Here is a 12,992-nt window from a genome sequence, read left to right as displayed (position 1 = left end):
CTGCAAATCTAGAGTGATGGTCAGTCTGTTAATTTGACATTTGAATACACAGGACACCAGAAATCAACTCTGCCTACTCAACTCATTGTAGGAATTATATTTAATTCCTTTTGAGGGCTCTGAGGTTTATTCTTGTAAAATAACCTTCTTTTTTTTTTTTTTTCATGATCAAAGTGCTTTACATAGGAAACAGGTAAAGTACCAATGATACCAAAAAGTGCACTTGTGTGAGTGTAAATAAAAGCACTATTTCCAGAACATCTGTCATCTGAGTGTCTCTGAGTTTTTGGTGCCCTTTTTTGGGGTCTGATTTTACTAATTTTAAGTAAATTTGGTAGTTTTCAAAGAGGGAGCTCTTTTTTTTTTTTTAACTGTCAGTTCCTTTATCCATTCCTTTCTTTTTAATTGAGTTATAATTGACATATAATATTATACTAGTTGCAGGTATACAACATAATGATTCAATATTTACATATATTATGAAATCATCACCATAATAAGTCTAGTTAACTAGACTTTAGTGCCTTTTTTAAAATTAAAGGTATTAAGGAAAAGCTGTCTCCAAACACAATTCACTAGGTAGTGACTAAATTACTATTCATTTCTTCTTGTATACTTTTATTACAATAGTTTTGAAATTTTGATGTCTACCAGATTCTTCTGTGAAGCTTATTTAAAACATACCTGCCGTCTACCCTAGACCTACTAGATCGGAGTCTCATAGGAGCTGAGGCCCATGGGTTATGAGGGTTTCGCAAGATACTGGGTGGCTCTGGTTTGCTCTGAGTGGGAGAACCACCGCTCTGGGTGAAAAGGGTGCCAGTAAGGAAAGGAGGTGGCAAAAGAACAAGGGGGGGAAATTAAGAAATTTCTGATTAAAAGAGAAAATTTTCAAAAGAAAGACATGTGAATAATGACATTCAGTCCTAGTCGGTGTCATTTCTTAAAGACTATTTCTCTACAGACTAGAGAGGAGAGATTAGAATCCGGCCAGTCCAGAGGTTAAAGCGTTAACCAGCATGTCAATTCACTTGTCCTCAAGATGTGTGACAGGGAGCAAAGGAGAGTTCCTATCAGTGGCTCCGAAGAAAGAAAGTAAACACTCCCAACATGCACTGAGGCACAGAGAGTGGCTCAGGTTTCTAACACTTCCCTGCTGTGGCGAAAAGGAGTAATAATTAACAGTTTCTTGGGCTTGCTGTTCGTGGGAGGGGCACTGCCAGGCTCAGAGGGAGCCCCCCCCCCCCCCCCCCCCCCCCCCCCCGGGCAGGAGTGTGTGCGCTCCTCCTCCCGCGCTTGTCTCCGACCCCAGCTCCACCTCCGGGACAGGTGAGCAAGCCCTGACTCTCCAACGACGATCAGAGTTTGGAACTGAGCAGGGAAACACACTCTCCGGAGCAGGTTCAGCTCAACAACGAAGGTAAAAATCTCCCATTCACAGTGTAGCAGGTGAAACATGGGGGTAGGGGAAAACAAAAACCCTCTAATCTACTCCCTGAGGTCAAGTTGAGGACAAGTTGTTAGAAAGCAAAATCCATAGGGAGCCAAGTTTGAAGGTGTGCATGTGTCAGAGCAGCCCGAAACCCGGACGTATTTTCCTTTTGATTTTTTCAGAACACCCTTTCCTGACCAAGGTAAGCATATGGGGAGGGTGAGGGGAAGAGGGGAGGGCTTGAAGGTAAGTGTGGCCCCCAAACCCTCCTCCCTTTTCTGACAAGTGTCATGAACTCAAGTTCTTCACCCGGAATTGTGGTTTGCCTGGAAAAGATACTAGACTCCTGCATTACTCCCCCCTTTCCCTCAGTACTCTTATGGTTACAAGGTTACATTCAACCAGCAGACCTGAAAGGTCTTTTTAATTGCGGTTCAGCTAAACTTTTATTATTTTCCACAAATCAACAGAGACTTCTCTCTCTCTCTCTCTCTCTCTCTCTCACACACACACACACACACACAAAATTGAAAAGGATTTCTGATATAATTTAAGACTGCCCCAAACAATGAAAGGATAATCATAATTAAATGAGAGTCCATGAGTTAAGGGTCCAATTCTGAAGCAAGAGAGCTATAGGTTCAAATCTTGGCTTTGCCACTTACTGGTTTGTCCCATAGCAAGTTACTTAACCTAGCCAAGCTTCTGTTTGCCATCTATAAAGTAAGCGTCATAACAGTATCTGCCAATAGGGCTTTGATGGGAATTAAACGCTTAGCAAGCCTTCTATAAATAGCTATACATAGTGCCTTCAATTAGCATTAAGAAATGTGCAGCTCTGCCAAAGGGTCCATGTCAAGGAGGGTGAGTGAACTAGTGAGACCAGACAGTATGGGGGTACCGCGTTGAACTGGTTTCCAGTGAGTGGGTCCAGGACACGTAAGCAGATGGCAAGTGGGCAAAGCTACTCATTCCTCTGAGTAGCAATGAAATTATCTGGCTTCTTGCCACTTTTCCAATAGAGTATGTGGTGGCAAAATCAAACTTTTTGCTACTCAATCATTTTTACTTTGGGGAAGTCTCACTTATATGAATATGTTATTTCTAACAAGAAACAATAATTTCATAATAGGAGAGAAACACTCAACCCCCTGTTGTAGAACTCATCAATTTTGAGTTTTATTTATGAGACTGCCCCTGAATAACTTTGATAAAATTAGACCATATAGTCCATGTTCTTACATTGTAGCACATATTGTATTGTTTGTATTAAAGTGATATGGACTTTTATTTGTGTTTACGGACAAGAAACATAAACGAATGATACCTGTGTTCTGCTGGTCTTTACCACTTAAATTATAGGGAAGTGAAGTTACTTTATGATTCTTTAAAGGGCATTTTGGTTAATGTTGCTGATGGTTTTATTAATGTGGATGACTTTGAGGAAGGAATAAACTTAGTAGGTGTGACTAGCAAAGTATTTCCAATTATGACATTTTATCTTTTTATTTTATTAATATAAAACAGTTAAATGCTTTGCAATTGATCCTAGCTTAATATTATCATTGTTTTAATGTATTCAAATTGCAGAGTTGAAAATCTGCAATGTATGTACTGTGTTTTCATTTTGTTTGTTCGAGTTTTTTTTTTTTTGTTTTGCGGTGGCTTTTTGTTTTTAGAGATAGAAGGAACTTTTTTTCTTCCAGTTTTATTGAGATATAATTGACATACAGCACCATATGAGTTTAAGGTGTACAGTGCAATGATTTGACTTACATGCATCATAAAATGATTACTACAATAAGGTTAGGGAACATTCATCATCTCACACAGATACAAAATTAAAGAAATAGAAAAACAAATTTTTACTTGTGATGAAAATTCTTAGGATTTACTTTTTAACAACTTTCATATACAACATACAGCAGTGTTAATTATATATATCATTTTGTACATTAAATCCCTGGTACTTATTTATCTTATAATTGGAAGTTTTACCTTTTGACTACCTTCATCCAATTCCCCCTCCTGCCCACCCTTATAATGGGATAGTGACTGGAGGATTGGAGATAGAATTCTAAAGCCAAGTAAACTGAACTGTACTATTATATTGTACTCTGGGGCTTGAATCAGTTTAGTGTAGTTTAACTAAAAACTTGTAAAATAATCCAATCTATTTAGAATAAATTATAGTACCAGTGTTTACTAAACAGTTTTCAAAGAGGAAATATGTCTTTATGCTGCATAAATATTGTTAGAATTTAAACAAGTTATCAATATTTGATTTTTGTATTCCTTAATAGGCATATATCTAAATAGCAAACAGTAGCCCCAACTGAGATAAATCCATTAACCATATTTGAGAATAATTTGAGATTTATTTATTTAACCACATAACCAGTTATAAATCTTCCTAAAGTCTATTTTAGTATACAAATGTTTTTCTACTATTTCTAATGCTTATTATATTTTGTGATAAACTATTAAATGTTTTGGTCAATCAGAAGAGATAGAAGTAACCAGCAGTGATTAAGAAAATATTAAGTTTTCTGGTTACATTTAAAATAGTATAACATATATGTAATATGTCTTTTTAATATGTAATTCAAGGTTTCATAATTGATACTTGTTTTAACTTCCTAAAGTAAGATGCATCCTATACCTTTCATCAAAATAGAAATCTAGTGCTAATAGTCAATTTACTTGTACAGATTCTTCGGTTACAATGCAGACAGGGAATTTAGGGTTGTTAGAGATACATGGGCTTCATATAAAAGTTTAGATTTTTAAAAATAGTCAAGTAAAGGTCAACTGAAAATACAACCTCTGAGAAAGAACTTCTTTTGAATGTTCTCTCTTTTCACTAAAGTCTAGGGTTAGAGAGGATTGGATCTGTTGGAAAAAAATCAGTCTTTTAAAGCTATCAAGTAGAGTGATTTCATCATTTCATAACATCGTCTCAAGTACCGAACAAACCAATACTACTGCTTTCAGTAGTTGAACATGAAGGTGTCTCTCTCTTAAGGGATGAGGGTGTTATCTTAGTAGCTGAGATGGTTGAAGGACATCGCCATCATTATCCCAGAGTCTAGGAAATGGAGCTCAAGAGGAGGGCTGATTCTTTTGCAGCCAACAGATGAACAGGAAAAATTGAGCCATGGCCCCTGTGAAGTCAACCTTAGAATTTCCTCTTGGAAACCCAGATGAAGCAGAGACTCTTGAGCTGTGCCACAGAAGCAATTCCAGAAGAAGCCATCGGCAGATGGAGTAGCTCCTTCCCAGACTGAGTGGTGGCAAGATGCCTTGAGTCCTGAATGGCTTCCAACTAGCTCGCTTCTCCTACTGCTCCTGCTTTTCTCACCTCCCTGAGGGCATTCTGGGGAGAATGGAGCACAGGGCATTAGCGCCATGTAAATATACAATAGCATACTAAATGTTTGGCATTTCAAATTAGATTCCACTGGACTGACTGTGATGGTATACTCACATAGAAGCCTGGTTGTTTGATATTCATCCTGTTTATCCTGTCTTAAATTCAAGCACTGTAATACATTTTTGTTTGTATCTCAAACATTCCCTAACTGCAATCAATATCACTTAATAAAGTGATAGTGATTATAGTCCAACGCTCAACTTTTACCATCTCTGCAAATGACACACATTCCTTAGAAAAAATATGGAGCCAATTATTTCCCAGAAACCATACTTTTCTTGACTCTTTTCTTGTTTTCTAAGAATTGGATAACAATTAGAATTATAGATGTTTTGTCTTGTTTCCTTGAAGTGATGTAATTGTATACGGGTCTACTCTTCTGTACTACAAGGTTCCACGTCAGAGCTTAGAGAAAACAGATTATTTTAGAGGTAAATACATATTTGTAACTTTCCATTGCTTCTTCAGGCCAAAATAATAATTAAAACAAAACCCACCATGCATACAGCCGTTAATCTTAATTCATAATTGAAATACACACTCGCTATTCTAATGTTATACTCTCTGCTCTTTTTTCTTTTTTTGGAATTTTTATGGTGTGTGTTATTAAGATATGTTCCTTGTATATGACTTAGAAAGTACATATGAAATCAAAAAGAAAATAATTATCACTCAATTTCATAGATCTCAATTTTACTGTTAATATTTTTGTACATCTCTCCACATCTTGAATATACAGATATTCATAATTTTATATATGTCTTCTCTACATACTTGCATATATACATTCACTCTAGGAGATACAAAAATGAAATGAGCAATCATCCTGTTCTAGAGGAAATCAGGTAAAATAAAATATGATTAGGGAGAGAAAGTAGTAAGTAATTAGAAAGCTGCAGATATTTTGCTATCAAAGTTCAAAGGCAGGAGAAATTCTCTTTGGCTGGAGGACCCAAGGAAATTAGCACATGTATTTTTTTTTTTGGTTCATTGTAAAATCATGACCACTTTGACACTTCCTGCACGCAGGGGCCTCAGGAATCAGGAGCTGCAGATACAGATGCAGGCTACACTTCCTGGCTACCACAGCAACAGCACAGAGAGGGAGCTCATGAAATATTTGTTGATATACAAAAGAGTGAGCCAAGTTTCCCACTTTTAAACAAGCAACCATTTAATTAATCCATGCTTGGACCAAGGAAGGTACTTTAAATGACCGGCCCTTTTGAGTTAACTGGGCTTCACCTCCCATCCTCTGGCCTCATTCTGGCCAGTCCAGCAAGCCCACATCTAGGCAGGATGCCGAGCAGGAAGAGGTGAACCACCGATGCTCTCAGATGCTCTCTGTTCTCAGCGTTGCCCAGATACTGGTGCTGACTTATTCTGCTTTCTCAGGTTCCTGAACCCTGCTGCCTGCTCAGACTGATTCTATCTTCCTGGTCTTCTCTCTTCCCTGTTGAGCCTCCAAGGTCTGTTTGAGCTTAGACCTGCCTAGCACTTCTAGAACTGTTTATTTCTCCAGGATTTAATTACTTGCCTATTTAATTCCATATCTCTTGAGCTCTACTCTGTCTGGACATAATTAAAAAATAAATAGCCAAACATTAAATAAGTGATCTTATTTCATACACAATCTAAGTAATAAGCTCTGGCCCCAGGATGGGAGAGCCCTGTATGATTATCCCTCCCAGTAAAGTATATAGATTTTTAACAACTACCTTCCTCCTCAAGTCATAGTTTGTTCTGTTCTACCAAAATAATTGTGAACATTCAAAGTAAGACCCTTAGGCTTCTAGACCTGTAATTTTTCTTTTGTTAATAAATCTTTCTGCTAATCACAACCTCTGGTTATCCTCCTCTTAAGCCTTTTGAGGTAACTAGCTCAGACTCATAAATTTACCAAGTCTTTATAACTTAGAGGGTATTCACAAAGTCATTATCAGATTTTAATTTGCAGTGAATCATGGTTAATGGGAATGGAAAAGGGAAACTATTGGAATTCATAGATCTATTTCTCACTTCAGCAATTAATAATAAAATGGGACTTTTACTAAATCACATTTTTACCTTTCAGGTATTTCAATTGTTTGAATATTTTGCTTAGCCAAATTTTGGATTCAGACACGGTCAATATTATCTCCTATTCAATTAGCATATACTGCTTATGAAGAAAAATTTTATCCTATTTTCATTTTTCTTTCATAATTTCCATTCAACTCTCCTTATTTCTAGGGTCAGAGAATAATGTAAGGGCTTTTGAAATTGTTTTCTTTTTAATTAATTAATTAATTTTTGGCTGCACTGGGTATTCCTTGCTGTGCACAGGCTTTCTCTAGTTGTGGTGAACAGGGGCTACTCTTTGCTGCGGTGCGCAGGCCTCTCATTACGGTGGCATCTCTTTTTTCAGAGCACGGGCTCTAGGCGCTCAGACTTCAGTAGTTGTGGCACGTGGGCTCAGTGGTTGTGGCTCACGGGCTCTAGAGCACAGGCGCAGTAGTTGTGGTGCATGGGCTTAGTTACTCCATGGCATGTGGGATCTTCCCGGACCAGGACTCGAACCCATGTCCCCTGCATTGGCGGGCGGATTCTTAGCCACCAGGGAAGTCCCAGGGCTTTTGAAATTGTTTAATCACATCTTCTGAAGCTAGCTATGATTTGCTTCAGCATAGGTCATGAGTTTGACAATATAATTACATAGCGATTTTTGCTATCTTTAATGATACATTAGCTAATTGTTTTTATGAGCACAAATAGAATGGAGCCAATCAGAAAGCCACTGCCATGATTCTTCAGCCCATCACTGTCAATTTGCACTTTGTGCTTCTTCAGTTCAAAATATCCCTGACTTCTAGTCCCAGCTAAAATATCATATTAACTATGAGGTCAAGAAAAAGTTTTATTAATAGTAATTAGTCCTTTGGGTCACAGCTACAATTTGACATTTAGTCAGTCACTCAACAAATATTAATTAAATCCCTTCCATGTTCTAGCCAAAATTCTAAGAACTGGATGTACCCAGGTAAACAAACAAACAAACAAAAAAGCCCACAACCTAAACAGTTCATGTTGTAGTTGGGGAATACAGGCAATGTAAATAAATAAGATCCTTTCAGATACTGATGTGTACCTAGATGAAAATAATGCGATAATGACTGGCTGAGACTTGCTTAGGGAAAGCCTCTGAGAGGAGAGACCCAGGGACTGAGATCCGCATGATGGGAAACAGGCAGCCACGTGAAGGTCTGAGGTAAGGTGCTCCAAGTAGGAGGAGCAGCAAGTTCAAATCCCTGAGGCAGGAATGAGCTTAGGGAGTGACTGAAAACCAGAAAGAAGGCCAATGTATTGATAGATGAAATGTAATCAATGAGGGAAATAATGAAGGGAATGAATACTGAACAGATTGACAGGATCTTGGGGTCATCATAAGGAGGTTATATTTTATTCTAGTTCATTCTTGGAAGTCTTTGCAATGTTTTAATCATGAAATGACAAGATCTAATTTGCTCTTTGAAATTATCATCCTGGATACCATGTGGAGAATGGAATATGGGTCACGATGTGGGTGCAGGGAAACCAGTCAGGAGGCTGATGCAATAATCCAAGAGAAAGATGGTGGTGGGTTGGCTCAGAGTGGTAGCAGTGGAAACAGAAGCTTTGGAGTTACCTATTGGAGGTACCAATAGGACTTACTTTCAGATTGGAATCTAGTTATGATGAAAGAGGAGAAAATAAGACTGAGTTTCAGTTTTGGTGCCCAGTTGGGTAGATTGGAAAGAATTGTGGAGGAGGAAATTCTGGAGCATGGGAGAAAGTCAGTGATTCTGGTTTGGCCATGTTGACACTGAGATGCCTGATAGACATCCAAGTAGAGATAAAGTAGGTAGTGACATGAGTCTGGAGCTCAGCAGAGAGGCTGGGATGGAACTGGATTAGATTAACTGGAAGAAAGTATAGTTAGAGAAAAGAGGATGGCTGAGGACAGACTATTAGAACTAGCCAGCATTTTATATAAAGGAAGAAGCAGTAGAGAAGACTAAAAAGTTGAGACCTGTGAGAGCAAGGAAATAAAGTAAGGTTGTGTGATTGCTGTTTTGTCTCAAAAGTCTCCAAAAAAAGTGTATCAGAAGGAGGGGATAACCAACTCTGTCAATTGCTGCTAAGAGGCAGAGAAAATGAGGAGAGAAAATGAACCACTTGGCAAGATATAGGGTGCTGGAATGTGGAAGGAGAGGTACAGGAGAAATAAAAGTATAGAAATGAAGAATAGATGGTAAATAATTTGGATCCAGGAGGGAGAAGGTTATGTTTGGGTAGCAAGGTGACCACCTGGGGGGGGAGGTGGACCTCACTAGGGAGCATCAGTAACTCTTTTTGAGGATGATTAGAATGACAAAGTCTAGGGGCAAAACTCAGGTTTTAGAAGCAAGAGCAAAGGCTACATAACCAAACAGCCCAGACCAAATCTTGTGACTGAGTAACTGGGATTTGTTGGGCTCTTGGAGTTTGCTGTGTCTCTGTCCCAAGGGAGCCTAAAATGCCCTTGTATCTTCTGACCTATACAGTTAATTTGCCTGGTTGGCTAAGCTTCTGTCTCTTCTGTCATGAGTCCTCCACAAAACCCCCTTCCAATGATGTGCTGTCAAAGAGGATGACATTCCCAACTAGAGAAGCACCACTCTTTGAGCAAGAGGATATGAGTAGAAAATTAGGTAAGGTATAAATCAATCATAACAATACCAATGGACAGCAGAAAGCGGCATCACAGCAGTGTAGAACAGGTCATGGGGAGATTGATACGATCCCACTTGAGCAGATACTAGAACCTGCAATGATGAGGGAAAAGGAAATAGTGAGAAGAGACTTGATGACACGTAATTCCACTAGACTAGAAGGCCTGGTATTAAAGAAAGCTTCAATTTTGAGTTGGGAAATGTAGGTTTGGGTGAAACTGCAGAAAGCCTGAACGTCAGGTTAAGACACTTGGGCTATATTTGCTAAGAACGAGATCCCAAGGTTTGTGAACAAGATGATGTGATGATCAAAATGGTAAAAGCATAAAGGGAAACTAGTCAAGCATTCAGCTTGACTATTACAACTTTAATATTACATTATGCCTGTTGAGATGTGCTCATAGCTCAGTATAAGGAAAAACTATGCATCAGGATTTCGTGAGGATAGCTTTTATCTTTTTTCTTTTTTTTTTTTTTTTTTGCTGGTATTCTCCTGAAGAAAGAAAACATAGAATGTCTTTCACACAGCTTACCCCAACCAAAATCAAAATGACCTGCTTCAGAAGGAAAAGGAGGAAATTCCTCCCCTTTTTTTTAAAAATAAAAAAAAATTGAGTTATTTGTAGTGAGGTGGATGGACCTAGAGTCTGTCATACAGAGTGAAGTAAGTCAGAAAGAGAAAAACAAATACTGTATGCTAACACATATATATGGAATCTAAGAAAAAAAAAAGGTCATGAAGAACTTAGGGGCAAGACGGGAATAAAGACACAGACCTACTAGAGAATGGACTTGAGGATATGGGGAGGGGGAAGGGTAAGCTGTGACAAAGTGAGAGGGTGGCATGGACATATGTACACTACCAAACGTAAGGTAGATAGCTAGTGGGAAGCAGCCGCATAGCACAGGGAGATCAGCTCGGTGCTTTGTGACCACCTAGAGGGGTGGGATAGGGAGGGTGGGAGGGAGGGAGATTCAAGAGGGAAGAGATATGGGGACATATGTATATGTATAACTGATTCATTTTGTTATAAAGCAGAAACTAACACACCATTGTAAGGCAATTATACTCCAATAAAGGTGTTAAAAAAATGGAACTTTTCTCTCTAGCCTACTTTTTATCCTGGCTATAGCTCCTATGATTCTATAGGCTTGAAGCAATGATAATTAAATTTTCTATTTCTGCAAAATGGAATGACTAGAAAATATTATATAAAATCTCTGGTCACACCCTAATGCCATTTATATGGAGACATAAAGGAGGTTATTACTCATGTCTGACCACAGTTTCCAGAGCCTGAAGGAGACTGGAAGGATGTTACATCACACTTAATCAACCCTGCAAGTCAGAGCTTGATTTTGGCTGCCTGGTAACTTCAGGCTGTGTTTGTGAGATGGGACAGGGTTCAGTCAGTTTGAATTCAATTGCTGGAATAGAAGGAATATGTTCCCTTGCACAGAATCATACAGGAGAGAATTTCTTCTAGAAATACTCCAAAAACAGACTTACTAAACTGCCTGATCCTTCCTTGCCTTGGGCCACAGTTTCTCTAGTTTTTCAGTTTACACAGTCCATGTTCCTTTTTTCTGCACAGCACCAAACATGGCCCTAGGATTTCTTCTCTACTTTAGCTAGCTTGTATTATCATGTTGCCCCCCAAAATTTCAATGATTGCAACATGCCTCTTTTTGGATCACATAAGCCTTTGGGAATTTAATATCTTTTTAAAGAAAATAACACCGAGCTGCTATATAAACAGAAGTTTAAAACTAAATGAATTTTTTTAACAAGTCAATTTTATTTTACAAATAAAATTTGGAAATTTTATTTACAGGTATAACAGGAAGACAGGTAATTTTTTCTCAAAAATATCTAGAAATTTTACTATAAAATATAAAATCAGGAAGGCTTCAGAAACATTATTTCAACTAGACAGAATTCCTCATGGGCCTTCTCTTTTTTCCTTTTTACACTTCTCAATAAAGCGTAAGCTCTGTACCAGGAAGCAGCAGCTTCAAACACCCTAAGCCCATCTGTGCATTTATAGATGGAACAGGAGGATAACTTTTTTTGTGTGTGTGTGGTACGCGGGCCTCTCACTGTTGTGGCCTCCCCCATTGCGGAGCACAGGCTCCGGACATGCAGGCTCAGCGGCCATGGCTCACGGGCCCAGCCACTCCGCGGCATGTGGGATCCTCCCAGACTGGGGCACAAACCCGTGTCCCCTGCATCGGCAGGCAGACTCTCAACCACTGCGCCACCAGGGAAGCCCGAGGATAACTTTTAAATCACTAAAACCTGGTAGTATCGGAACTGTGGATAAATGCAAAAATGAAGAAAATTCTTAGCATGTATTCCAAATCAAATACTAAAAATTCAGAAATAAGACTCCTTATAAAGGGAGTTATGCCAAATTCAGACATACTGGATCCCTGCATCACTGGGAGCGTGGCTAGTACAGCCGTGAACTGGGAAGTGATTATCAGCACATCTCTGTTCCAGGATTTCACTTATAAATTTGCAAATCAGTAGCATTTATCATGGGCCAACATTGCAGTTTGTTTTGTCCTTTGTTAGAAATCTTGCTCCATCCCTGTCTGCCTTTCTCTCTCCCCTTCTCTATCACACAGTTGTCAGTCTCTTGAATTGATTACCAAGGGGAAAACCATATGTCAAGCTATGTATTTCTGGCTCATCTAGTACTTCTTCATATGCCCTCTTTATCCTCTTTCTTTAGATGGTCAAAATTAAATTATATGTTCCTCTTCCTTTACTACTATTTTCCATAAATTATATGAAGAATATAATTTTCAGTTTAAAATGGGAAACTGATATCAAAAGAGAATAAAATAGATTTTTCTCAAAAGCATGTATTGAGTAATAAGAATGGAGTAAAACATCTAAACATCTTAAAGCTATATGGAGGTGGGGGAGGGGGGTGGGAGGGGACGGGAAAAACAACACAGTATTACTTGTTCCCAAAACAAATTATCCTGTGAATAAACATGAAAAGCAGGTTTAGAGGATGCCATTTAGAAACCCACTCAAAGTGAGTTGTAGTTAGAACTCTGAACTTATCCTCAAAATTAATTCCCTTTGGCATAGGAAAAAAATCTTTTAAAAGAATCTTAGAACAGACAAATTTATAGAAACTCAAACCCTTTTCAAGCTGCAAAAACAATGCTGGAAAGAAAAATAAGAGGAAACCCTAAAGACATTCAGACCTTGCTTCAAATTATTTGTTCCACTACTTACTAAGTGAAATGGAAATAACACCCCTACTTTGCTGGCATGGTCTGAGGAGTAAATGAGATAACATCCATCAAATGGCCGACATTCAGAGTGTAGGATCCAGAGCAGGCACATGGTAAAAAAAAAACTCTCTTTCCTCCCGGC

General features: G+C 38.5%; 1 protein-coding gene across 2 annotated transcripts in view; it reads left to right on the top strand.

Annotated features, from left to right (window-relative positions):
* Positions 1-1,303: 1,303 nt before the first annotated feature.
* RASSF6 (Ras association domain family member 6) overlaps positions 1,304-12,992 on the top strand; it is a 63,734-nt gene continuing 52,045 nt past the window's right edge. For both annotated transcript variants that reach the window (XM_030877855.2, XM_030877857.2), the window contains exon 1: positions 1,304-1,420. The gene's annotated coding sequence lies outside the window, so the exon portion shown is untranslated. The remainder of the gene's footprint in view (positions 1,421-12,992) is intronic.

This window comes from Globicephala melas, chromosome 5 (genome assembly GCF_963455315.2).
Source record: "Globicephala melas chromosome 5, mGloMel1.2, whole genome shotgun sequence".
In the NCBI taxonomy this organism is placed as follows: domain Eukaryota; kingdom Metazoa; phylum Chordata; class Mammalia; order Artiodactyla; family Delphinidae; genus Globicephala; species Globicephala melas.
The sequence above is the reverse complement of the archived record's forward strand: the minus strand, read 5'-3'. Positions and strand labels throughout refer to the sequence as shown.